Source organism: Chrysemys picta, chromosome 2 (assembly GCF_011386835.1).
Source record: "Chrysemys picta bellii isolate R12L10 chromosome 2, ASM1138683v2, whole genome shotgun sequence".
Lineage (NCBI taxonomy): Eukaryota > Metazoa > Chordata > Testudines > Emydidae > Chrysemys > Chrysemys picta.
In genome coordinates, this window is record NC_088792.1 from 33,549,706 (window position 1) to 33,575,842 (window position 26,137).

General features: G+C 43.8%; 1 long non-coding RNA gene across 3 annotated transcripts in view; it reads left to right on the plus strand.

The window, feature by feature from the left end:
- LOC122174486 (uncharacterized) overlaps positions 1 to 26,137 on the plus strand; it is a 48,117-nt gene extending 21,980 nt beyond the window's left edge. For all 3 annotated transcript variants that reach the window (XR_006176382.2, XR_006176380.2, XR_010598222.1), the window contains one exon: positions 21,772 to 26,137. This is a non-coding gene — a long non-coding RNA (uncharacterized LOC122174486). The remainder of the gene's footprint in view (positions 1 to 21,771) is intronic.

The window sequence follows — 26,137 nt, forward strand, 5'->3', positions numbered from 1 at the left end:
AAGATTGTTACCATGGCTAAAGGTTTCAAAACCACCCAAGTCCCATTTAAAAAAGTGACTTTGGGCTTGTCTATACAAACACTTAGTTCATAGCAAACTAGGGTGTAAACCAGGGGTCTCAAACACGCGGCCCGTGGGCCACATGTGGCCCGCGGAGCTCTTCCCTGTGGCCCACCAAGATCCTCCCCCCCTCCGAGTTCTTTTATATGGCAGCTAAGCTCCCTGCTTGCTGCTCCCCAATGTTTGGGGCAGGGTCTCTCCCCCAGCCCTGCTTGCCACCCCCACGCGTCTCTCCTGAGGGTCTTCCGGGCTCACTTGCTGCCCCCTCACCGCCCGGAGCCTGCAGCTCATGCTGACTCCACTCTGCTCTGCCGGCTTCCGGCATCACCTGCTGCCGCCGGGTCCTAGTGCCCCCTCCACTATGGCCAGGGCAGGCTGCCCATCCCCTTCCCTTCTGCCTTAGTTCTGAGCCTCTCCAATGCCCCAAACCCCTCATCCCCAGCCCCACCGCCCTCACCCCTGCACCCCCTCCTATCCCCAAACTCCATCCCAGAGCCTGCACCCCTCCCCCCCTCCCCCCCCCAAACTCCCTCCCAGAGCCTTAGGCAGGTGGGGGCGGAGTTTGGGGGGGGGCAGGTTCTGGGCACCACCAAAATTTCTACAAACCTGCCACCCCTGGAAGAGGCAGAGCAGGGGTGGAGTGGTGGTGCACCCAGTGCAGTGGGGGGGGGGGGGGGGGCTTTAACAGAAGTAAATCGAACTAAGTGCGTGTTTTGTCCTTTGAGTGAGGTGCATTACTGTTGGTGGCGCTTAGCACTTTCCAGGAGGGAGTGGGGAGAAGCAGGGAGCCGCGCGCTCAGGGGAGGAGGTGGAGAAGAGACCGGGCAGGGGCGAGGCCTCATGGAAGGGGTGGAGTGGGGCCGGGGCCAGGGGCAGCAAGGGATGTGTGTCAGTGATGCGGCCCTCGGGCCAATGCACTAGTCCTCATGTGGCCCTCGAGGTCATTTGAGTTTGAGACCCCTGGTGTAAACCTACCTTGGACTAGCCTGCTACACACTAACTGTCCATGTGGACCCTGATGCCATGCACTAAAGGTTCCCTAGTTTGCTTTTATCTACCCCACTTTGAACCTTTAGTGTGTGGTAACAGGATCCACCTGAACACTTAGTGTGAGGCAGGCAAGTGCAAGATAGTTCCTGGCAAGCTGGAGTGTAAATCAAAGTGTTCATATAGACAAGCCCTTAGGAACCTAAGTCTCACTGGAAATTAATAGGACTCAAGCTCCTAAGTGCCTCAGTCACTTTTTAATGTGGGACTAGGCACCTAGATAACTTAGGCACTTTTGAAAATTGTGCCTGACATCTAAGTGCTTATGTGCCTGAGCCAAAGCCCATGGACGTCAGTGAAAGTGTCTCCATTGACATCAGCAGGCTCTGGACCAGGCTAGGGTTACCATACGTCCGGATTTTCCCGGACATGTCCGGCTTTTTGGGCTCCAAATCCCCGTCCGGGGGGAAATCCCCAAAAGACGGACATGTCCGGGAAAATTGGAGCGGGGCCGGGCCGGGGGCTCGGGGCCGGGCCGGCGGTGCCAGGCCGGGCCGGGGGCTCGGAGGCTCGGGGGACGGGCCGGCGGTGCCGGGCCGGGCCGGGGGCTCAGGGGACGGGCCGGCGGTGCCGGGCCGGGCCAGGGGCTCGGGCCGGCGGTGCCAGGCCGGGCCGGGGGCTCGGGGGCCGGGCCAGCGGTGCCAGGCCGGGCCGGGAGCTCGGGGGACGGGCCGGCGGTGCCGGGGGACGGGCTGGGGACCGGCGGTGCAGGGCCAGGGGTGCTCGGCCAGGGGCCGGTGGGGCCGGGGGTGCTCGGCCGGGGGCCCGGGGGCCGGGCTGGGGACCGGCAGTGCTGGGCGGGCCCGGGGGGGTCGGCCGGGGGCCGGGCCCGGGGCCGGCACCCCAGGGCCCGAGCCGACCCAGGCTGCAAACGCCGGGGGGGCCAGCCTGGGCCGCGCCTCCTCCCCCCACACACCCCCTTTCCTGCTTCAGGCTTCCCGCGACTCAAATGTTCGCGGGAAGCAGGGGAGGGGGTGGGGTTGGGGCGGGGGCGAGGGCGGGGCTGGGGGCGGGGCCGGGGCCCCGTGGAGTGTCCTCCTTTCGGAGGCACTAAATATGGTAACCCTAGACCAGGCCCCAGTTGAATTGCTAAACCTAGGTGATGCTTTTGATATGAACAGACACACTTTGCTGCACCTCCAGTGATAAGCTGGAAGACAGGCCCAAATGGATTCCCTTGAGCTATTCAGCTCCACGCTCACAGGGAAACCCAGCTGCCCAAACCAGTCATTTGGCATATGTGGATTCTGCATGCGCTCTTCACTCTCTTTAGGGAAACCTCTGGGCACCCATTTCCCACTTGTGCCCTGAACTAAGAACCCACATAGAGATTTGTGCATGAGCAAACTTCTGAAAATTTGGCTAACTAAGTCTCACATTAATAAGGACTGTTCACGCCTACATAGAAAAAGGCTACACAGAGGATAAAGAAAGGGGTAGAAAGCAAAGGAAGAAAGCCTTCAGTGACTCAAGTGTGTCTCACTAAACCAAAGTTTAGTGGAACAGACAGTCTATCACTCTGAAGGCTGGACACATGATCTCCAAGGAATTAGTTGCATTCCAATTTAAATCACAAGACCGTAGCTACAGTATTAGCCTAGCTAAGTGAGGTTTTGCATAGTCTTTGAATGGGTATGCTGCATTCTGCATCCATGTTAATTAAAAAAAACCCTCTCTTTCCAAGTTAAATAAACCTTTTTTTATTTAACATAATTGCTGATCACTGTGTTGGGTTTGGGGCTAAATCCTGCAAGTTGGCCCTAGGGAGAAGAATTTTGAAACCTTAGATTCAGAGGACTCTGAGATGGGACAAAGGGACCCATCTGGAGCATCCTGCCAAAGGTGTTGGCACAGAAAGCCCCACTTGAGAGGTGCTGCCGGGACATTGGCTGTGGGCATTTAGGGCACGAGGGAAGCCTAAAGACCATGGACATGATTCTGCACCTAAAGCCAATGGGAGCTTTGGTACTGATTTTAGAGGGCACAGGGTCAAGCCCAAAGAAAGGTGGGAAGGTCCAGGGGTAACCACGAGTTTTCCATCAGTTGTGAGTCTCTACAATTCTTGGGCATGGAAGGAGCACGTTTAGTTTTTTTAGAGTTGGGAGATTCTATTTCAGGCTAACTCTGCTGCCCATTAGGTTGACCAGCCATGAAGACAAGGTCTGTGGAAATCCTGGCATTAGCCTGTGAGACTAGCCCCAAGTGGACTGGCAGATCTATAGGGCTAAAACTATCATCCTTCTTTTGTAAATTCTGTAGAAAGTTCATGAAGTCTCAGATGTGCCTTTGCAAAGTAACGTCATTTACTCTGTTGACCACAGGCAAGAAGAAAAAAGTTCTAAGAAAACATTTTCATTACTGAGAAAACTTACAATTACAAAGTCGCAGCTTAAACGCTGAATTTATGGTGTTGCTGTTGTTCCCTTTCATCTTTTCTACTTCAGTTATAAAGTCAATAAGTGTGGTCACTCACAGAGTAAGTGTGGCAGGTACACAATGCCAAACGGAGATGTATCATTTGCAGCAAGGGCTGGGTTTGTGGCTGGATTTAGGGCTAACTCCTTGGCAAATTCCACTGCTGACTCTGCTGGCACAACTTCAGAGACAGCTTCTGGGGCTGTTTTGGATTCAGGCAATTGATGGTTTGGCCTCTCTCACATGTCCTCTTGAACACAGCTCCTCTTTGTCTTTTTCTTCATGACATGCAATCCCTTTGGTACAATTAGGACCTTCGCAAACTCTTTGTTTCTAACTTTGGGCAGTTGAACACAAAGTATATTTATGCTAATTGCATATTTAAAGTGCACACAGCAGGGCTTTTCTTTCCCCCTGGGACAGGCCTTCCAAATAAAATTTGTCGTTACTAAGGAGGTGGGAGCCCTCGGAACTTAGAGAATTGAAAACCCCCTGCAATTTGGTGGCTTTGAGTATTGACAGCTTGAGGTTTCTCCAACTCTCACTCTATTTTAAAAAATCAGCTCTGCTTTAAAATACTACGTTCCCCATCCAAGTGAGCGGGTCTGCTAGGGGCCTGGATACTGCAGCACACCAATGTACCAGATCTACCCCATCTCTGACTGAGCAGGAACAAAAGCATTGTGACACCACTTGGAAAAGGACTCAGCACTCCTCTGCCAGGCACAGGTTTTGGAGGAAGGTGCCTCTTCCACCTCGCTCTTGTAAGGAGCTTCAGCTCAATTTGTGCAAGAAGGAACAACTAGAGGAATAAGTGGAGAAAAAGACACAAAGATTATTTCCTTGCGTAGCTCAAAACAATACTATAGTGATAAAGAACAGCTCATTGCAGCCGAGTGCCCCAGGCCACTCCAGGCTGCTCGCCCACGTCATCATCATTCACAAGCCTTCTTCCCAGGCACATTTCCAATATCCATATCTACGTATCAGCATAGCATCTTGTTTCCTCTCTCCCAGCCCTGTGCTGTAATGAAGACAGACAAGTGGGGACCTGACGGGAGGGAGACAGAGAAGGAGGGAGGGGCAAAGGAGAGCAAAAAAGGAATTTGGAGAAAGCTCTAGAGAAGACGGTGGCAAATCTCCCCACCTAGGCTCAAATGTTCCCCTCAAAAAATTAAACTATTAACTAAAGGCCCTGACCCTGCAAACATGTAAGCACCAGCTTAACTTTATTCACAAGGACTTTTCTTGGAGTCACTCGTGTGAGTAAAGTTAAGTATATGCCTGAGTGTTTAGAGGCTCAGGACCTATGCCCCCTTTTGATGGGGTGTACAAACCCCACAGGGGCCAAGAAGGGGTTCCCCACGCTGCCCCTCTTAGGTTGGTGGAAACGCTCTGGTAAGGACGTGCACCACCGACCCAATGAGGGCAGTGTGGACATGCACCATCGCAGTAATTACTACGGTGGCTGTAAGTCGACCTAATCTAGGTCACCTGACATTTCTAGTGTGGACATACCCTCAGTCTGCACTGGGCATGAATGTGCTTTTCAGGCCAGGGGATGCACATTCCTCCCCCCCCCCCCCCCCCCCGATTCTTGGATCCTGTCTCAGAATGGTCATCTGTGACTTCCACCACTAACGGTCTGCATCAAGGGTCTCTCCATCATTTTAGTGGGAGCCAGAATCAGGCTGGAGAACTTCCATCCCAAGACACTCCCCCACCATTCCCAGTTCTTGGATGTACATAGGTGCACTAGGTAGCAAGAATTTGGCCCATAGACTGAGTAATGTATGTCTGAGATTCAGCGACTTGAAGGAATTCATATAACACCAGTATTTTTTTTAAACTGAGCGGATCTCTACTCAAAGCTCTGCAAAGGGCAGCTGAAAAGAGAGAAGCAAAAGGTGGCTTGAAACCACTTTGTGCTTCCTAGATCCCTGGAGCTGCTTGCCAGCATAATTCAGAGCAGACTCAGAGCTGTTCTAAAGTGTGCTGGGCTGCAATGCAGTGCATTCTTCAGCTGTACAGTGCAGTGCATTGTGGCCACACTTTCTCTCCTTGACATGCCCCCTTCACAAACCCTAAACCAGGGTATAGGAGCAGAAGGTGGTATAGTGCAGACTATGCTGGCTCTATGGCATCAAAGGATTCCCCTACACTGGGGTGGGGTGATCCCAAACAGCTATTTAAGATGGCCTTCTGCTTCCTTTAAGCCGCTACAAGAAGGGGCTGGGATCTGGCCCAAATATTTTAAGTGGATTAGCTTACTTTACCCTTTATTTTTCCTAAAAATCTTTTTTTACTTCCCCCAATTTGTTCTCTCTCCTGAAGGAAACAGCCACGCTATATGCAGAAAGCTTGTTGGTTTTTAAAAACTAACTAGACGTGCATGCTGTTGAATTTATGGCTGAGAAGGTAACACATAAGCACTGTTCTGGGCTTTGATAACTTAGCACTTCTGTGATGTGTGAATGAAGTCCAGCAGGTCCCGGACCATGCTAGTGTTATGTTTTTGATCTCTGTCAGTAATGAGATGCCAGCAGCCTGTACTTCAAAGCCTGAACTGATACCGATAATCTTGTGAAAGGCCCTTCGAATTTCAAGTCAATTCCCAGACTAAAGTACTGGGGATTATAGAGACAACAGAGAAGCTGATGGAAGAGGTATTGCTTGTTTGCTATCCACTCCTTTGATTTCTTTCTAATATTCTTTTTAATTTCCAAAGGGCATTCTGTTTCCTCCACACCATAACACAGAAGGCTTAACATTGTCAGACTTGCTATCAGTGCTCTATGAGGAAGATGAAGCATCTACAAATTTATCTTGCTTTTCTCTCCAGGATGTCTGTAAAACACTGCCATTCAGGGCTAAAGTGACAAATGTGGTGCAATGTAACAGTATCCAGACTACTATGCGGGCCGAACTTGCATTACAAACTGCACAGGCAGTAAAATATTACACTTCCATTCTTTTGAGGTTTCTTTCTTTCTTGAAACTACTTGTGGGGAGAAGAGGGGGTGTAACTTGACAAGAGACCACAGGCTCTGAGAAGCATGTTATAAAGGAAAATTAACATGAGTTTCATGCACACGATCATGCTTTGAGTTGAAAGCATATAATTTGCAAGGCGTGTCTGACCAGGAAACAGAACTAAAATATTGTTATGTCCGCCAATCCTAGACACACAACAATGGCAAAGAGTCATTATAAAGTATTTCTCAGTTGCTATTCCAATAGGCATATCTAAATATAACTAAGACAGTGGCTTGATCATGGATTTAGTTTGAATGAACTGAGTTTGATAGTTGGGATCCTTTGACCATTAGCTGTAACACTGCACTTGGAATCTGTGTTGGAGGTTTTTCAATGTGTTAGGTATCCCTGATTCTATGGAGCAATCGATTGTTCCACGGCAACAGTAGCTTAAAGCTATGCTTGATACCCCTATTTATCACCTAATTCAATTTCCTTATATCTATAGATATCAAAACACGCTCAAAAGGAGGATAAATATCACTATCCCCATTTAACAGAGAAGAAACTGAGGCAAGGTGACTCCAAAGCCAAGAATAGAATCCAGATCTTCTGACACTAGACCATGGTGGCCCCCTTAGTGGCCCACCTAAGGCCTGGTGTACAATGTGGGGGCTGGTCGATCTAAGTTACGCAACTTCAGCTATGTGAATAACGTAGCTGAAGTCTATGAACTTAGATCTACTTACCGTGGTGTCTTCACTGTGGTAGGTCGACTGTTGACACTCCCCTGTCAACTCTGCCTATGATTCTCACTCTGGCGGAGTACCGGAGTCGACGGGAGAGCACTCGGTGGTCGATTTATCGCATCTTCACTAGACGCGATAAATCGACCCCCGCTGGATCGATCACTTCGGAGGTAAGTGTAGACGTGCCCTGCTCAGAAATCCCTTCAACACATACCATCAAAGAGGCATAGGTGATAAATACCTTCTCTTTCCTGATCAGCACATGACAAATGCTGTTCCCCTCCACAGTACTCAGGGGGTTGAGATGAGAGTGACAGGAGCTACTCATGCTTACACTTCATACCCTCCAAGAGTTTTAAGACATACAACTACAGGATGTGCAGGGTAGATAAAGAGAAACTGGATTACAGCTGTTGTCTTGAACCACATAGTCATGGCAAACTTAATGTTTTAAGACATGGCACATCTGGTTCTGTACCTCATAAATGAACAAAAATTACTGCTTGTGAGGGCAGTGGAGCAAAAACTAAACACATCTAGTAATTATGAGAGAGACAGCAGGGCGCATCTATTCCCAGTGAAACTGCAATCTGGCAATAGGGGTGATAGCTGGCTTACATGGGAAGTCAAGGGAGATTGATAGAAGGAAAGTTGAACTGAACAAGCAGTAAAAAATGCATTTTAGATGCAAGAGATAACAGGGCTGCAGCTTGGTAAAGCCAGTGATGAATGGAGACAATTGTCGGATGCCTGTGTGAGAGTGGCTGACCACATCAGTGAAAGAATAAAGTTTGTGAGGAAGAGACCCGGAGACAATTACTGCAGTGCTGGACCCACTCTAAATACCTAAATTGGATTAGTTAGGTAATAAAATGGATTAGAGAGACAGACAGTTAGTGGAATGGTAAAGTTCAGAAAAATGCAACAACAAAATTAAAGACCATAAAGAAAATGGAGCTAGATAGAGGCAGAAGTCACAGATGACGCAGAAAAAGGAAGTGAAGCAGACAACAGGAGTTAAGCAGCTAAGAGATGAGCTACAGTGCTTGGAACAAAACCTCAGAATGGACTGGAGACAGCGCATTTTGTCAAGGATGAGGACGATGAACTGCTCCTTATTGGGACAGAGAAAGTGAAAGAGCATTGAAGCGAGCCTTTCAGAAATGGCTCATTTCAGACAATCTTCAACAGAAAGACCAGCAGATGGAAATGAAAAGATCGGACAGGCACATGGTATGCACCAAAGTACCTACAGGCTGGCCTGAGGAACTGCCATGACTGAACACAGAACCAAAGCAATGTACTGGAACATAATGTCAAGTATCAGAGGGGTAGCCATGTTAGTCTGAATCTGATGAAGTGGGCATTCACCCATGAAAGCTTATGCTGCAATACTTCTGTTAGTCTTAAAGGTGCCACAGGACCCTCTGTTGCTTGGAACATAATGGTTACAGTCTTTGGACTGAGAAAAGGATTTGAATCAACGGTGTGCCCTTGTTGCCAAGAAAGCTAACGGCATTTTGGGCTGTATAAGTAGGAGCATTGCCAGCAGATCGAGGGACGTGATCATTCCCCTTTATTCGACATTGGTGAGGCCTCATCTGGAGTACTGTGTCCAGTTTTGGGCCCCACACTACAAGAAGGGTGTGGAAAAACTGGAAAGAGTCCAGGGGAGGGCAACAAAAATGATTAGGGGGCTGGAGCACATGATTTATGAGAGGACGCTGAGGGAACTGGGATTATTTAGTCTGCAGAAGAGAAGAATGAGGGGGGATTTGATAGCTGCTTTCAACTACCTGAAAGAGGGTTCCAAAGAGGATGGCGCTAGACTGTTCTCAGTGGTGGCAGATGACAGAACAAGGAGTAATAGTCTCAAGTTGCAGTGGGGGAGGTTTAGGTTGGATAGTAGGAAAAACATTTTCACTAGGAGGGTGGTGAAGCACTGGAATGGGTTACCTAGGGAGGTGATGGAATCTCCTTCCTTAGAGGTTTTTAGGGTCAGGCTTGACATAGCCCTGGCTGGGATGATTTAGTTGGGGATTGGTCCTGCTTTGAGCAGGGCGTTGGACTAGATGACCTCCTGAGGTCCCTTCCAACCCTGATATTCTATGATTCTATGATTTGAAATGAGAGTGCTGGAGAATTCTGCTGAGATCCTTTACCAAACTCTCTTTTCATTACTGCAACAAATTATCTGAGCATGTAAGGTAAAGGAAAACTGATCTACCTGCAGTAAGGTTTATTCAACTGCTGGACAGGCACTAAAGTGGACAAACCTATTAACAGCGTTTCCCCTTCAGAAGCCTGAGGGCTGGCTTTGATAACACAGGGCTCATGTGGGCCCATTCCAGATTATCAGCACAGTTGCAAATTTGTAGTTAGTAACTTTGCACGTGCTCTAACAATAGAAAGGCTACATTTGGGGAAAATCAATAGGAAGGAGCATTGCAATTCCCTAGCCCACTACAAGTGACAATGGAAAGCCTCACCTCTCTTCCCTGGCTGGCCAATCTTTCTCCCTCCAAGCCGTCTAGTTGCTCCACCTCTCTTTAAGCAACCCCCTCAATGCCTCTGAAGACCTTAAAGGAAGGTGGAACCTAAACTGTGCTGGTCTCCAGTGATGTGCTTCTAGCAGCAGCTGCCACATCCTCATCTCCAGCTGCACGTGTGGCCACCTGTTCCACTTTCCAAATCACACTTGTCTGGGGTGACCAGTAGAGAGGTACATCCATTGCAAGCTCTTGGAAGTTACTAGTTCTGTTATTTTCCAACTCTTCCTTGAGCCCTGTGACTTTCCTTTTTTATGCCAGAATTGAAGAAGTGTTGCTCCCATGAGAAGGAGATGCTACCACATGTCCTCTACCAAAGCTTCTCAGCTTACACCTTCACACATGAGTACCAAAGAATTCCAGTTCGTTACAAACTCCTGAAGGATATTTCAGATCCCGGCTCTGTAATGTTCGGGGGATAGCTGCTATAATCACTCCCAAACCTGAAATTGTCTCAGTAGCGTTAGCCTCACAGGTATCCTCACTGTTTTCCAGAACTGGATCTCTCACAACTAGCCCGCCATACCTATTACTGTTATTAAATTGAGAGTAAAGTAAGCTTGTCCCAGAGGAATGTTGAGGTTCACAGTCTGTGATTAACCAGATACCTTAATTTATGCGTGCCTACTTCCAAACTGTGCCTGCTTCTAAATTCTGGGCCTACAGGCTTTTGTATGGGGGACAGAGGGAGAAGCAGATACCATCAAAGCGGTTTATTGACTTGATTCATTAAAACCAGCAGCTGCCACAAAGAAACGGTTTCCTCAAGAGCCACTAGCCAAACAGCATCCTCTTTCAAGCAAGCCTGATAGAAAGCTGAGATAAACCTTCGCCTTAAATGTGTCACTCTTACCCTAACTTGGCTTCCTTTTTACAAGCGTCTCTTCGGGTGTGCTGCTGTGAGTGGACAGGAAGGAGACTGGGGAGGGGTGGTTCACAATACAGGCAATGCTGATTATAACTCGACAGTTGTTGCACATTCCTCTTTCCCCAGTGTGCCCTGGCACAAGCACTTAGCCACTCAGGACTAAGGGTTGTGATTTAACAGAGCTTTTCTGTGTCTTCCTCAGCCTCATTTTGCAACTTAATTCCCGAGATAAGAATCAGGAGCACAGTGGACAAAGCTCAGTGTAGCCACAGATGTAACATTTCCCTCCTCAGCTATCCAAGTGTGAAAGCAGGACTGACTGTTCATTTATTTGCACCAAAAATAAAAACATCCTCAGAACTGGTCCTCTTAATGCTTTCTAATGTGAAGTGAACAATCTCTGTAGATATCCTTTATTGAAATTATCTAGCATTCTTACTTACAAAAACAAATAACTAAATCCTGATAACTTTTAAAAACAAACTAATTTATTGGATTTGCTTTGATCAAATCTACTGCCTCTTACTGCAAGACTGGACTAGTGATGGCCTTGAAGCACGAGATCTGTGTTAGAATAAAAACATATGCAATGATTATGCAGGATCACTTTTAGTTTATTACAAATCCTAAGTACAGTAGGACAAGAAAGATAGTGAATTAAATACAGCTCCTCTTGCTTTTGAAGGCACCAAAGAACTAAGGTATTTTATAACATGTAATAAAAATAGGCTCAGTTTTTGTAGTACAGTACATCAATTATATTATATATTATGTTTTATTTATTTTATTTTAATTTAATTTAATTTTTAATATTATATATGTGCTACCTACTTCTATGCTGTGACAAAATACCTATTTGGTATTAAATTATATTCCTGCAGCATCACACAATGCTATTACTTGTACATCACAGACTAGAGCGAGCATGTGCTGGAGCTTTTCTTTAGGCAACTTACATCACCTAGATTTTGTTGCTTTCGAGGATCTTCACACTATACAGTAACCTCTCTACAAGCCTTCATTTGGCTGAGGTAAGTCCCTGAAAGACGTGCACAGAACGACTCCATATGAAACCAGCTTATCACATCTTCAGCCAGTTCAGTCAGAGGGAATTTTATTTTAGCTCATCTGGCACAGATGCTGCCTATATTTCATGATCATCCCAGTTCAAGTTTCATTTCTGGTAATCTGTAGGACACATTCAATGATTGCAGGGAAGATTTCTCTAATGTGTTATCCCTTCCAGGGCTGGCTCCAGGCACCAGCGAAGGAAGCAGTGCCTGGGGCGGCCAATAGAAAGGGGCGGCAGTCTGTCCGTTGCTGGGACAGCACGTCCAGGTCTTCGGCGGCAATTCGGTGGCAGGTCCTTCACTCCCTCTCTTCACTCGTCGGCGGCACTTTGGCGGCAGCTCAATTGTTTTTTTCCTTTTTTTCCCCCCTTCGCCACTTGGGGTGGCAAAAAAGCTGGAGCCGGCCCTGATCCCTTCTAGGGTAAAATCCTGCCCCATTGATGTCAATGGGAAATATTTCCATTGACTTTAATGGGACTGGGATTTCTCCCCTTTTCGTCTGGCTACCATATAGCTAGGAAAAATCCCAGCCTACATTAGAAGTGGCCCATTCAAAAAGTGGATTTCAGCAGTGCAGATTTAAGGAGGCAGATGGCAATGTCCCCTTAAAGAGAAACATTTGGTGGGCCTGATTCTCCTCTGTCTTGAACCTTATATAGTCATTTACATCTGGGCAAAGTGAATGTCAAATCTACCTAATCATACCAGTAGATTATAGTAGAACTCCCAAACCCGGTTCTTCACAGATGTAAAAGACTACCCAAGATGCATGATAAGAGAGAGGCAGACTCAGCATCTAGATAAGGAGGTTTCTTCTCAAATAAATGAAATAGCCTGCTTAGAGGAGCCACTCCTGAAGTTGAGTGACTGGGTGAAGTAGAAATCGTGGCAGTAGATTCTCTCTTTATCAAACACGAGCTACATTCAAATGACTTCATGATTGGGATGATTCTCCCCCTCATTTGCTGTCCCCTTGTGACTGGTGCATTAATCTCATGCATCTTTGGAAGCAGAGGAAACATGCCGGAATAATAGTAGCACTTATGTCGCACTCTTCATGTCCAACATGCTTTTAAACATTACGTAATCCTCATACCGCCCTAGCTAGTATCCCTATTTGACGATTAGGGAAACTGTAGTTATTTGTTCAAGGGAAGAGAAAATCAGCATCAGAAATTAGAGGTTCGTGGCTCTCAGTGAGGTGCTCAGACCACTAGACTAGCCCTCTCTCACCAAAGAGATCTATTAACACAGAAGAAAAAAATACATTGTTTCCAAAAAGCTTAGATTGCTACCCAGAGCTTCACTGAAATACACTGAAGACACATTTTCTTTGGAATATTTCCCACACAAATAGTATTCTGGGGTCCAGCTGGAGATTCAAGATGGCGATACCCAATGTATTTCTGCTTCAGGCAAAATCCTTCTTTCCTGTCTGCACTGCAGACCTATAGCCTGTGGGACTGAGAATCTATTGTGTGTAGTGGATTAAGATACACAGAGAGAAGAGAAACCTGCCCTAAAAATCTTCATTTTAACCTAAGAACACCTGAATTCTACATGTCTGGGGCTGAAATCAGGCCTTTATTAGCTTTTTCTGGAGCAGATATGTTAACATAAAAGTGTGTTAATTAATTTGGGACCGTTTTCTACTCTATGGGAGACTTGGGGTCTATGTGCAGATCTTGCTTCCTGACCACACACTCTGGCCCACAACGTTCGTCCATGGCTCACACCACAGAGCACTTGCAGAGCGCCAACTCTGTGGGTGTCAAGTATCAGAGGGGTAGCCGTGTTAGTCTGAATCTGTAAAAAGCGACAGAGGGTCCTGTGGCACCTTTGAGACTAACAGAAGTACTGGGAGCATAAGCTTTCGTGGGTAAGAACCTCACTTCTTCAGATGCAAGTCTTGCATCTGAAGAAGTGAGGTTCTTACCCACGAAAGCTTATGCTCCCAGTACTTCTGTTAGTCTCAAAGGTGCCACAGGACCCTCTGTAACTCTGTGGGTGTTGGAGAGCACAACAGTTGGACATGTCTTTCCCGCTCCTGCAACATACATGTCCATGAATGGTAGCTTGAGTTTGCTCTGTGGCATTTAAAGGAGATCTATTTTATTGTAAAACAAGAATAATTTAAAAATCTCTGCCTTTTGGAACCAATCAGATGTTTGGGTCACAGATATTCTGGAATCTGGTTACCCTGTGTCCCAAACAATCCTGTTTTACACACATTTCTGGTTTTTTGGAACACACACACACACACACACACACACACACACACACACACACACAAAAGCCCCCAAACTGCCACTTTATTAGAACAAATGAACCGTTGCTATAGGAGTGAGAAAGCAAGTAAATGTGAGCCAGAGCTGCATTATTGATCACTTCCTGTGATAACTCTCAAAATAAACGAGACTCCATTTAAATGACAGCAATAGCATTCTGCCAATAAAAGTGGCAGTTGAGAATGTGCCTAGGGCATATATATGTATCTGTCAAACTCTACCGTGTGTGCCCTACGATGGGCTCAGCTGTGAGAGAACCCTTCCAAACAGAAGAAGGTCATGTTGTATAAACATATTTTACCACTTTTCAAAATGTTTTCTTAATAGTGTTAAAAGTATCCATGAATAACATTTGGGTTTCTACCATTGCTTCTAATTGGAGTCAGTTTTGAAATTGAAACCTAGTTAAAGCAATCGCCAAAACCTCCTGAAAAGCGGCGTGGATGTCAAATATTGTACTTTTGTATCTGATACCGAGACTGCATCCATACTGAAATCTCTTACTGTGATTGATTTGTGAAGCCATCCTGGTAAGCCAGGACACAGCTTAGAAACTAAAAGAAGAAAGAATAAAAACCTCACATTAACTAAAGACAGAAGTAATTTTCCCTTGGAGACTCATATTTCTAAAAGAATAGGGGTTGTTTGTCAATGGAAAATATTTTGAAGTCTGAATTCTACTGCACTAAAGATCAGCCTAGGAAGCAAAATCAGAGCTACCCTAAATGCAAAGCTCTGAATGATGTTTTATCTTTACAAATAGGCTGAGACCTCAGTTCTTCTTCCTGTGATGGAAGAAATGAGGGAATGCCTGGCTCCATGATGGAGACATGGTACAGTAACAGCATAATTAAGAAACAGGACAGTCTCCATTCTAAGTTCAATTGTGACCCCACTTTTTCAATTCTGAGAAGGGGAAATAACTCCTTTTGGTTTGAAATGTATGCAATTATTCTTTGACAGTGGGTAGATTCATGGGAAACTGAAAGTTAGTTCAGAAAAGCCATTTTTGAATTTTAAATCGTAGATAAAAGTACCATTTTTCACTTTTTGAAAATTGCCTTTTTATTTCTTGGCCCTCTCATAATTAGCTCAGAATAAAGGCATCAGAATTATTTGGCACATTAATCCCCAAATGAGACTCAGAGCACATGTCATGTTTTATCTTTCCAGAGTCCCCAGGCTACTTAGTTATTACTGGAGCACATTATTATACTGCACATTCCCTGGCAGAGTTTATAAGCTCTGTAGGTTCTATCATACAGCTGAGGTCCTCCTACACTCTGGTTCTTCCTGAGCCTCTCATCCAGCCGGATGAGAAGAGGACTCATATAGCAGACTTCAGCCTGGTCTTGAGTAATATAACCCTCCATCCCCTAGCCTGAGACCGCCTTGTAATATGAGTGCTGGTGATATAATGATTCAATAAAAGACCATCGTGTTATAATGCATATGTGCAATAGGAAAGGGTGGATGTAGGTAAGGGAGAGAGTTAAGGCTAATGTAGCAATCGTAACTTTGAATTTCTTATTTTCAAACAATTGTACTTTTTGATAACTGTAGTTTTCTGCAATCAACGTACAATGACTTGGCCAGCATTGTTCTGCAAGCAAAGGCAGATTTTCTGGAAAAGGGCATGTGCGGGGAAATAAACACTCATTTTGTGCAAACAGAATTTAGAGGAACAGGCTCTGAAATATACATTACTCCTGCCAAACTGGCCTATTACATGCCTACATATGCATTTTGCATACACAGGTGCCAATTTGTACCAATACACCATTATTGCAGGTGTAATATGGATGCCTATCTTTGAGTATTCAACTCCAGATTGTATCTATTATATGTTAAGGTGAATTTTGCCCTTGTATAAATTATAGGGAAGTTATATTAGCACTTTCAGTTAGACTACAATTTCTAAATCCTACATTACAGGTTTTTTATTTTAGCTGAAGCTAATTATTAAAATAGTGTTATTGTTTATTGATATTTTTATTAGTCCCTAGAGTTATGTAATGGTTTATAGTTCAAACAGCTATGGTTAAATGTATACAGTATTAGTGACCGACAGAGAGGGAATAAAAAACAGGAGCGAAACAGGTAGGAGAAATGAGTTTGGCTGGGAATGGTAAATGTATTTGATCCAGACCCTGAGACACTTGTGCAGAAGATTCTGGCTTATGAGTCTTTAAAATCAATTAGCATGCAATAGACATTTGTACCTCAACAGACCAGATTCTGGTGCATAAACTCACAATTCAATTAACAACCGTATAGCTCTTTGGGCAAGTCACTAGTTCCCAGTACGGGAAAGCTTGTAGAGGGGAAAAAATTAGCAAAGGGCAGTGAGATGGCACAAGCAAGGTGATGACCTGTGCTTAGCACAAGAAAAGTGGAGACCACTACATTTTATGGTACATGTACACGATTAATATCCTAAATTAGACATTTTCCCCTCTATCTGTGAACGGGAGCGTTGGATTTTTGTCCACAGTTAATTGAATGGCTAATCTCCAGAAAAAGGGCTAGATTTTGGTACTCTTATTCCTGCTTATTCTATTGAATGGGCGTTATCAATTGAGGGTACTACGTAGCATGAGTACAGGAATCAGAGTCCAGCCCGAAATTATTGGACTCACTTGCCACTGACAGACTACAAAAGCCCAGAAGCACCACCCATATTCATTTCCTTGAATTAGTCTATGTCCTTGCCAGGAAAAGTACATTCTACTATTATCAAACTCCACCGTATTTGGTCATTGTGTGGGAGGATCATGCTGATTGAGCCAAAAGAAGTTTCTACTGCTTCTTGCAGAGGATAAGATGGTGGCACCATTTTCCTAGGCTGCGGTGTATACAAGGGGCATGTACAATCTATTCTGCAGAGAGCACTGTTGTTGTGGCTTTCATGTCACCTTCATTATTTTACTGGAGACAATCTGAACCTGTCATAGCATAGGGGAGTGAGAAACCATTTTATTACCTCTATAGCTTGCTGATTTTGTTTGTTTGTTTGTTTGTTTGTTTGTTTGTTTGTTTGAAAGGATCAAAGCCTTATGCTAGATTTTTTTTAATGCAGTGGTGAGAATGCAGCCTGAATATATGGGTCATTGGATCAGAGTTGTGGATTCAATGATGGAGCTTATAAAATTGCATCCTGCCAGAACTAGACCACTAGAGAGAAATATAAGAGAGATGTTATGCCTTAATGGTGTACATCAGTGGTTTTCAACCTGTGGTCCATAGACCACTGGGGATCCGCAGATTAGTCTAAGGGGTCCGCGAAAGGTTGTCGTTAACATAGAATAGTGGATTTCAACCTGTGATCCATGGACCCTTGGAGGTTGGCAGACTATGTCTAAGATTTCCAAAGGAGTCCGCACCTCTTTTTGAAATTTTGTAGGGGTTCATAAATGAAAAAAGGTTGAAAACCACTGAGGTATATGGTCTACACTCTAGGCTCGAGAGTATGGAAATAAACATTATGGCAAGAGATGGTTCTGAAATTACAGCCTCAAAGAAAGCAAGACTATAATGTTGTCCAGGGCCATCACGTTCTCCAGAATAGTGAGTAAAGGATGCTGGGATTTCCACATTGCTTTATGATATTTCTCTCATATCTGGAAATACCTGCTTAATACACAATGGCTAATGCTGTTAAACAGGCATTTACTCCAGCTCACCAGAGCTGAATCAGTGGTGGTTTCCTGTGGGATACCTTACTTCAAATTCTGCTTAGGGCATAAGTTAAAGTGTGGTTGGTGGTCTGATCCTGGGCCCAAGTATTGCTGCAGATTCTTCCTTCAAAGGAACTCAAAGGTATATATTGTACCTTTAAGTTGATATTAATGCAGTTGCCACTTGGAACCACATGAAACTCGCCTGGTTTGGAGTTACTATATAAACTCTAAACTCAGTCCAGCTGCGTCTCCAAGGTCTGCACACTTTTTGAGTAAACCTGGGCACAGATATGAAGAACGTGAGCTAATTTATGGCTCTGTGTCTAAAAGCTATAAAACTTGCAAAACAGGAAAAATCAGGTGGTTTGATTTGAACTCCTGGTTTACATATATGGTGCCATCCTTTTTAAACCTAAAACTTCTCTTTTCTTAACTGTCACGTCAGGGACTATTACATATGACATTTTGAGCAGAGTTATTCAATACAGTGTTAAGAGCTGTCGTACATTGGCTTATAGGGTATAACAATGTGTCATGCCAGCTCTGCATAGTACATAATGTGTGCAGGTTTGCACAGATCATGAGGCATGCATTGTGAATGCAAAAGGAATTACTATAATTTGACATTAGACTTTTAGTTGGTTGTTTTACATTGCTTTTTTGCTGAGTACATACAGAAAGAGAATTTAGGCTCTAACTTGTTGAGCAAGGTTAGGCCAATTAAAGATTCCAATGCCAAGAAGACTTCCAACGGTTAATCTGTCTCAGAGGATAGTAACTCCCATGCTTAAAAGCTCCAGCAAACTGTTCAGTGAAAGCCTTTATACAGTCCAAAACCAGTCAGCTCTACCACAGAAAAAGGAAGGCCAGATTAGACAACAAGGATAAAATTTTCAAAAGTGCCTTAGTGATTTAGGAGTCTAAGTCCCATTTTCAAAAGCATCTAAGTCCGAGGTGTCTCAGTGCCATTGACTTTTGGGAGATGTAAGGGATGGGAGATGTAGCCCAGCAGGGGGACCTAGCTCCAGAGAAGAATGGGGGTATGAGGCATTACAGCTGCCATGAGGCACCATGATGGTACTTCTGAATCCATTTTTTTTTTGTTCTTGAATGAAAGCCCAAAACTTTCTGTGTTCAGTTTTTAACACAAAGTTGACATTTTTCTCTAGAGAGCAGACATTTTTCACAAAAAATTCATTTTGTTAGAAGCCCAATTTTCCATCCAAAAAACAGTTTGGATGGAAAATTTTCAACCAGCCCTAATTATGAGCACACTACCTTTCACTTTAATGCACATTAGCTAAAAGAAATTGGGGCCCAGTCAAACTCCATTAGGAAGCCTAGCAGGCAGCCACCTGTTCCCTTTCCCAACACAGCTCCATAGGATCAAACTAGGGAGAAACTACAGAGAGGAATGAAACCAAGCTAGTGAGATCTCACTGAAACTGAGGTCTAAGAATGTCTGCACTGAGTAGGCCTATGCTTGCTGGGTTACAGATAAGACAAGGAGCAAAGACATTTGGTTTCACCAGGAAGCAGAATAGTGAGGAACCATCTATACAAGAGCTACAGCAGCACTGCTGCAGCACTGCCGCTGTACCCCTGTAGTGTAGACACTTACTACAGTGACAGAAGGGGTTTTTCCAACACTAGTAAAGCTACTCCTTTGAGAGGTGGTAGCTAGGTCAACAGAAGAATTCTTCTGTTGATCTAGCTGCATCTACAGTGGGGGTTAGGTCAATCTAGCTACATTGGACATTAAATTTTTCAAAGCCCTGAGTGATTAGCTAGGCCGATCAACATTTTAAGGGTAGACCAGGCTGGCCTGATACTTTTGGTAAGTGTGCGGAGAGACTCATGGCTTGCCTATATGGGGACAACCAGACAAGTTAAGGTGAATCAACTAAAGATGTGAAGTCAAAGCATGTAAATTAAAGACTGTTAAACCCCATATGGCTGCTTTCACTCAGGAGTAGAGTAGCCTTAGTTCATGTAACTTACTCCTGAATGAGCGCATCCACACAGGGTTTTAATGAAATTTCACTTATGTGCATTGACTTCACACCTTTCATTGATTCACCTTTACTTTCCTGAGTGTCCCTGTGTAGACAAGGCCTCAGAGACACTTGTATGCAATGTTATCAAACTCTGGAACAACTCAGGCTTGGGCCAGCATACAGAATCATCCATTCATCATTCCAAATATACAGAGGTCTACTTGGATACATTAACTGGGTATGTGTAATTTCTCTGCTTGTCTATATGTTGTTTTTATGCAGTCCTGGGGCGTGTATTCAAACGAAGTGCACATTACAAAAGCTTTACTTTATGCTGTATTAAGATCTAAATGCTTGAAATATTTTTAAGACTTCTTTGAGGCTTGTTCGGACTGTGCTGCATTTTATTGAGTAGCATGTTTAATTTTATGAGTCCATCAGAGGTATTCTAATGTAAATAATATTTGAAAAAGATGCTGATCATTAAGCTGCAAAATTACAAGCTTTTTTTAAAAGCACCCTATTACCGTGTTCAAATACCCCAGCATTAGTAAGCTTGGAAACCTCTTAGAACTAAGTATGCATTTTTAAATAATGCACATTGTTCAACTGTAGTTACCAAATTCCACTCTGACATTTAGTACTTAAAGAGTTTAGAGAATCCAGACTCTCTTATCAACTTCCAGACAAGGGCACCAAATGTCATGTAGGCTTCCTTTGACTTGTAGCCACAAGCTACACATAGCATTTAATATAGTCGATGGTTAAGTGCTTAAGGTATTAGGGAAATCTGGAAACAAAGTACATTGCCATTAGCAAAACTGGTGCTGACTTTTCATATTCTACAGTTATGGATTGGTCTTTGTCAACACTTTGGGGACAAGAGAAAGTTTGCTGCCTGTAATTTCTTCACAGGATGCAAGAGACGGACAACATTTAAAATGAATGTTCTGACATTCAGGTGTTTCCATTTTCAAACCATATGTTGCTTATTTAATTAAATACTTATCTTATTTTTTTTAAATGCCACAGCTTTTAATTAGGAAATCAGAATATGGAACATATAATTAAAGGTGTATCAAAAAAAGATCCTTGTACTTAAATCACAGTAATTATTCAAGAATAATTTATGTGTATTTACTTTAAAAAATATTAATTGTAGGACTAAATTCACCATATCTTAAAGTCCAAACCTAGAAAATTGGGAAGGGAAGATGGCAAAATTATCAAACCAGCTCTATTTCTTTTTATTGCAGATTTATTTATTCTTTTATTGCACATTCATAAAAGTCAAAAGTATAGGCATTAAAAATGTTATAGAATGATTAGCTACTAAAAGAAAATAGATAAATATGCCTTGAAAGACATTGGGGATAAAAGCTACAAAAAGAAAAGTCTTTGTCATGCATATTTAACTCTAATGCCCTGGATTAGAGTAAATTTAAAAGTAATATATTTAAAGATTATGGATAAATCATAAACCATAAGAGAAAAATGCAAATGGATCATTAGTAATATGCCACAAACAATGAACAACCCCCAATAGATGCAAAACTTCTAAAAGGCTCACATAAATTATGTTCCAGTTCATATTTGTAGCCCTAGGAGCATCCCTACGCCAGAAGGCAAGGGACTTCCTGGTATCTAGCAGTGAGTTTCAGTCGGCCTGACCAGCTCAGAGTACATGAACTCACTGTTGTTATAATGAAAGGTTTCAGAGTAGCAGCCGTGTTAGTCTGTATCCGCAAAAAGAAGAACAGGAGGACTTGTGGCACCTTAGAATGCATCCGAAGAAGTGGGCTGTAGTCCACGAAAGCTTATGCTCTAATAAATTTGTTAGTCTCTAAGGTGCCACAAGTCCTCCTGTTCTTCTTTTTGTTGTTATAATGTGTATCTAAAAGGTGTCATGTAATATGTCATTGGAAAATTGATAACTCACTGATCAGTAATATTCCTGTATGATATATGTATAATAAACCCACAAAGGATTATATAGATATGCTGGAATTGTGATTAAAATGTGTTTAAACCAGACATGTTGGGGAGAGTTAAAAAAACAGTTTTTTTTCCAGGCAAAGGAATGTGGTTCCTGCTTGAATGTGTCTCCCATGTAAATTGAGCAAGGTGTGACCAAAGACAAAGGAAAGCACATTTGCATGCCGGGCAAACAAAGCTATCAGGAGAGCAAGTAGGGGAAAAAAGTGATCACTTAACAAGCTCAACGGGGGATGGAGACTGCACCCCCAGGAAGTCATCCTGCCTCTTGAAGCAGAGTCAGTGAACTTCAAGAGAGATACTTTTCAAACGTTTACTGGACTATAAAGAGAGGGGCAGAGAGCCCTTAAGTTATCCTTCACCTGAGGAGACAGGGGAAACCAGCGCCTTGAACTCTGTGGGGATCCTGACTAAGAGCTAATCAGCCATTGCTGGAAAGGAAGACTGGTGAGGAAACAACCTTGAACAAAGACTTTAGTTTGTTACGTTATGTCTTAGCCATTAGAAAGTGTATTTTTACTTTTCTTTGTTTGTAACCCTTTCTTCCTTCTATTTGGCAACACACAACTATGTCCTTTTGTTAATAAACTTGTTTTATTTTTACTATAAATCAACTCTGTGTTTGAAGGGAAAGGTGTGTTTACCCCAGTTACGTTAAGAAGCTGCAATGTACGGACTCTTTAAAGGAGTAGTGAACCGACTGTCTTCTGTGAATGTTCAGTGTTAGGAGCTGTGCACTGTAAAGAGAGATCTCTGAGGAACTCAGGCACTGGAGTTCACAGATTGTTACCTGCTAGGCGAGGGTTGGGCTGGGAGTGCCCTGAGGAGTTTGCTAGCAAGGCAGACAAGCTGGGGTATCAGGGAGTTGTCTTGGCCTAGATGCAGCAAAGCTCTCACTTACTGAGGCTGAGAGGGGTAGCACAGTGTCTTATGGCTGTGGGTATTCACAGCAGGTGTTAGTCTCCAAAACCTTTTATTTCCTCTCCTTTCTCCATACCGTATTATGACTAACCGTTAACTTCTACTCTACCCTTTCCCATGCTCACCAATTAATCCCTCCCTACCTTCTACCCAGATGCCCCTTCTCCCTTGACAACTGCTACCAAAAATATCACCCTCCCTGCTTTCAACCAAAATCCCAACATGAGGGTGCTATAGCAACACTTAGATATTACACTAACAGGTGCTCTAGAAAGATCTATCTGATAAAGAACTAAATTCCCAGAATTGTTCTTGTCCCATTCTTCTCTATTCCTCCCACTCAGCCTTGTTCCCATGACAACCTCTCAACCCAGTGTGACCCAGGGACCTCTTGGTGCCAACAGGCAGAGGGGGTGCACAGGCGGTGCACAGGGTTTTACAGGGATCCCCTGGATCAGATATAGGCATAATAATTCGCCAAAAAGTGGCATGTGAGGTCTCTACCAAGAGCCAGTAGCCCATTGGTCATCATAATCACTGTGAAATATCTATACAGATAATACTGTTTGTACTGAAAATTATGTTCTTAAGATCTTGGAGTTAAGACAGGTCACCAAGAAGTGACATGCCCCTTTCAGGCAGGAGGTATCAGACACTTATATCCCTGTCTGGTCATATGTGTATTGCATAGTGTCTGCCTCACAGTGGAAGTCTCTTTGCAAGTGCCTGTCGAAAGGATGCAAAATCAGAGAGAAAATCCACAGGAAGAATCAAAACAGCAGCGGGGTGTCCTGCTCACGAATAAAGACAAAGGATGGGCCTTGTATATCTTAGGAGGCAAAGGAACACACTAAGTCCCTCACCTAGGAAACAAGCTGACAAGGTGTCTGTCTCATGAAAGAAGGTCCACAACCAAGTCTGGCTTGAAGACGCTGCAAGAACTTTGGGTGAGCATTACTGGACAAGACATGAGAGTCTCTAGTTATTTAAGTCTAGGTTCCAAAATGGGTGTTATGATTTTATTTTATAGGTAGCCGTTTGTTTCCAATATGTCTATGCAATTTCTTGCATCTCAGTGTGTTGTTAACTAAACTTACACTTGATTTCAATATAATCATATCTAAGTGTGTTTAGCGGTGCAGTGATTTGAGGTAGTGCCGTTAAGCTGGGCTGGACTGTTTCTTTGGAAACAGCGAATCTGTGAATGCTGTGAGTGTCCAGTGGAACAGGGGCTGGACACTACAGCGAGATGGTCAACAGGCTCAAGGGTTGAATTAGGCCTAGCACTAAATTGTAGAGAAACAGCGGGGCCTGCAAGGCATAGCGGGGACTGCTTGTGTTGCACATAGCCCGTGGAGTTGGGGGGCTGAACTTTAGCAAGCACAGACAAGGTTTCCTCATGCTAAAGGCAGGTGGTTGTTGTTTATGAGGTGCCTCATACCCCTGGATACACCCCAGGAAGCATCACACCCAATAATCCCCAAACCTAGCCCCGCCCTCTAACCTTGCATCCTCCACTCTGCATTGCTTCCCCAAAGTGTGTATAAATATACAAAACTCCCATTGATTTCAGTGTGGCCAGGGCTTCACCCATGAAGGATGCCTTCAAGCAAAGAAGCACCATGGACTGTAAGCTGTTGGAGCAGACGGTAAAGGCAAAAGTGGCAGGCAGAAGTGAAAATGAGCGCAAAGCTAATGGAATTTAGGAAAGAAGGATTTCTGGATGCAGAGAAACTGGAGCAGGTTTGAGCTAGAGCAGTTATCTTGGGGAAGAAGATCTTGTGATGGGCAGCTATAGTTAAGTGGAGAAGCAAAAGGGAGGGGAGCACTTGCAAGGAGGTTGCAGGCGAGCAGGAGCTGGCATCTAAGGGGAAGCTCACTGGGAGAAAGGTCCATAATGTGAGACATTTCGACTTAATTTGAGAGACTTGGGATCGTGCTTCTCTATGTGCTCCCCCATCTCAGGACCAGTGATGTTACTACTAAGAATAACCCACCATAGAGAAATAATTTTCCCAGCTAACCAATCCAAGTAAACAAATTAATAATAAATAATATAATAATAATAAAATATATTAAATGAAATATAATAATAATAATTAATAATGCTAGTAAGACAACCCGGCACTTATATTTGTATACAGTCCTCCATCCAGAAGGATCCCCTCACACTTTACATATAGACATTCCACTACTGAATTGTAGCCACCACTGGGTATTTAACACTACTCAGCAATGCTGCCCAAAGACTGAGCACAGAAGGTGAAGAATATTATACACCATTAAAACTACAGGGCAGCAGGAGAGGGAGAAAGAAAGAGGGAGAGGTTTATTAGACAGAACATATAATTAGTCAAACTAGGAACTGAGTAGGACACAGCGGTTAAAGTTTCTACAGTTGCAAAAAGTGCCCTGGGATCTTTAATGAACACAAATTGTCATGATATGTCTAGACTGGAGTAAAATGTTCAAAAGTGTCAATGACACTCAGGCTACTAAGTGCTTAAGTCTCTTTTGAAAATGAGACTTGGGTGCTTTTGAAAATTAAGTCCCGGTTAAATGGATTGTGTTTAAAATCATGTTAGCTAACCTGGTTTCAAATAGGATTTTCTGCCTATTATGATCAGGGCAAGTCATGTTCAAAAATGTGTCAGTCGTGGTCAACACCAGGCTACCCACTAGCATTCACCATAACTAGCTAACATGTTTAAAAGTCATTGTATTGGTCTACGGTAGGTGATAAGAGGTTTTTAAAACCATCTTAATTAATTTAATAATAAATTTTAAAACAACACCCATTTCCCCAGTCTAGACAAATTCTAAAAGAGAGCACTACAGTGAACCCTGACACCAGGCTGGTGCATTGACTCATTACTGACTCAGAGGGAAAAGCGACACCAACCGAACCATCACCATCATTACTTATAACAACATCCTGGTTTATTTTTTCCTGGGGGAAGTAGTTCCGCCCAATGTCATCTATTACTCAGAAATGTTGGGGCGGAGGGGGTGGGGAAAAGTGAACAACACCAACACTTTTGTTGTTCCCAAGCTTTCAATTGTTTTAAAAATAAAATTTCAAGATAATTGTAGCAGTTTTATTTGCAATACTTGGAACCAACAACTGGCACACAGTTATTTTAAAGAGTGGCACTTTAAGACCAAAAGTGTAACACATGGGTGCAACAACACACTTTCGAAGTGCACATTTCTAAAACACTGCCCACTGCCTTGATTTAGCTGGAACTAATTGGCAGTATATTGCCAAAAATTAAGGCACATTGTTTTTTTTAAATCTCTTCTTTAACAGATTTGACTTATTGTCTAATTGTATAACTGGAAAATAGAACTAATCCCATCAATGTTAGAGATTAATGATAGCAAAATAGTGAGCATTAGTTTACTTCCCTCCTACACTAACTCTCAGGGGCCTAGCTAGCTCTTTGGCACTGAAGACCCAACTAAAATGGATGGAATCTTTCTGAAATGCTAAGCAACAAGGTATAGTTCTTGTAGGTCACC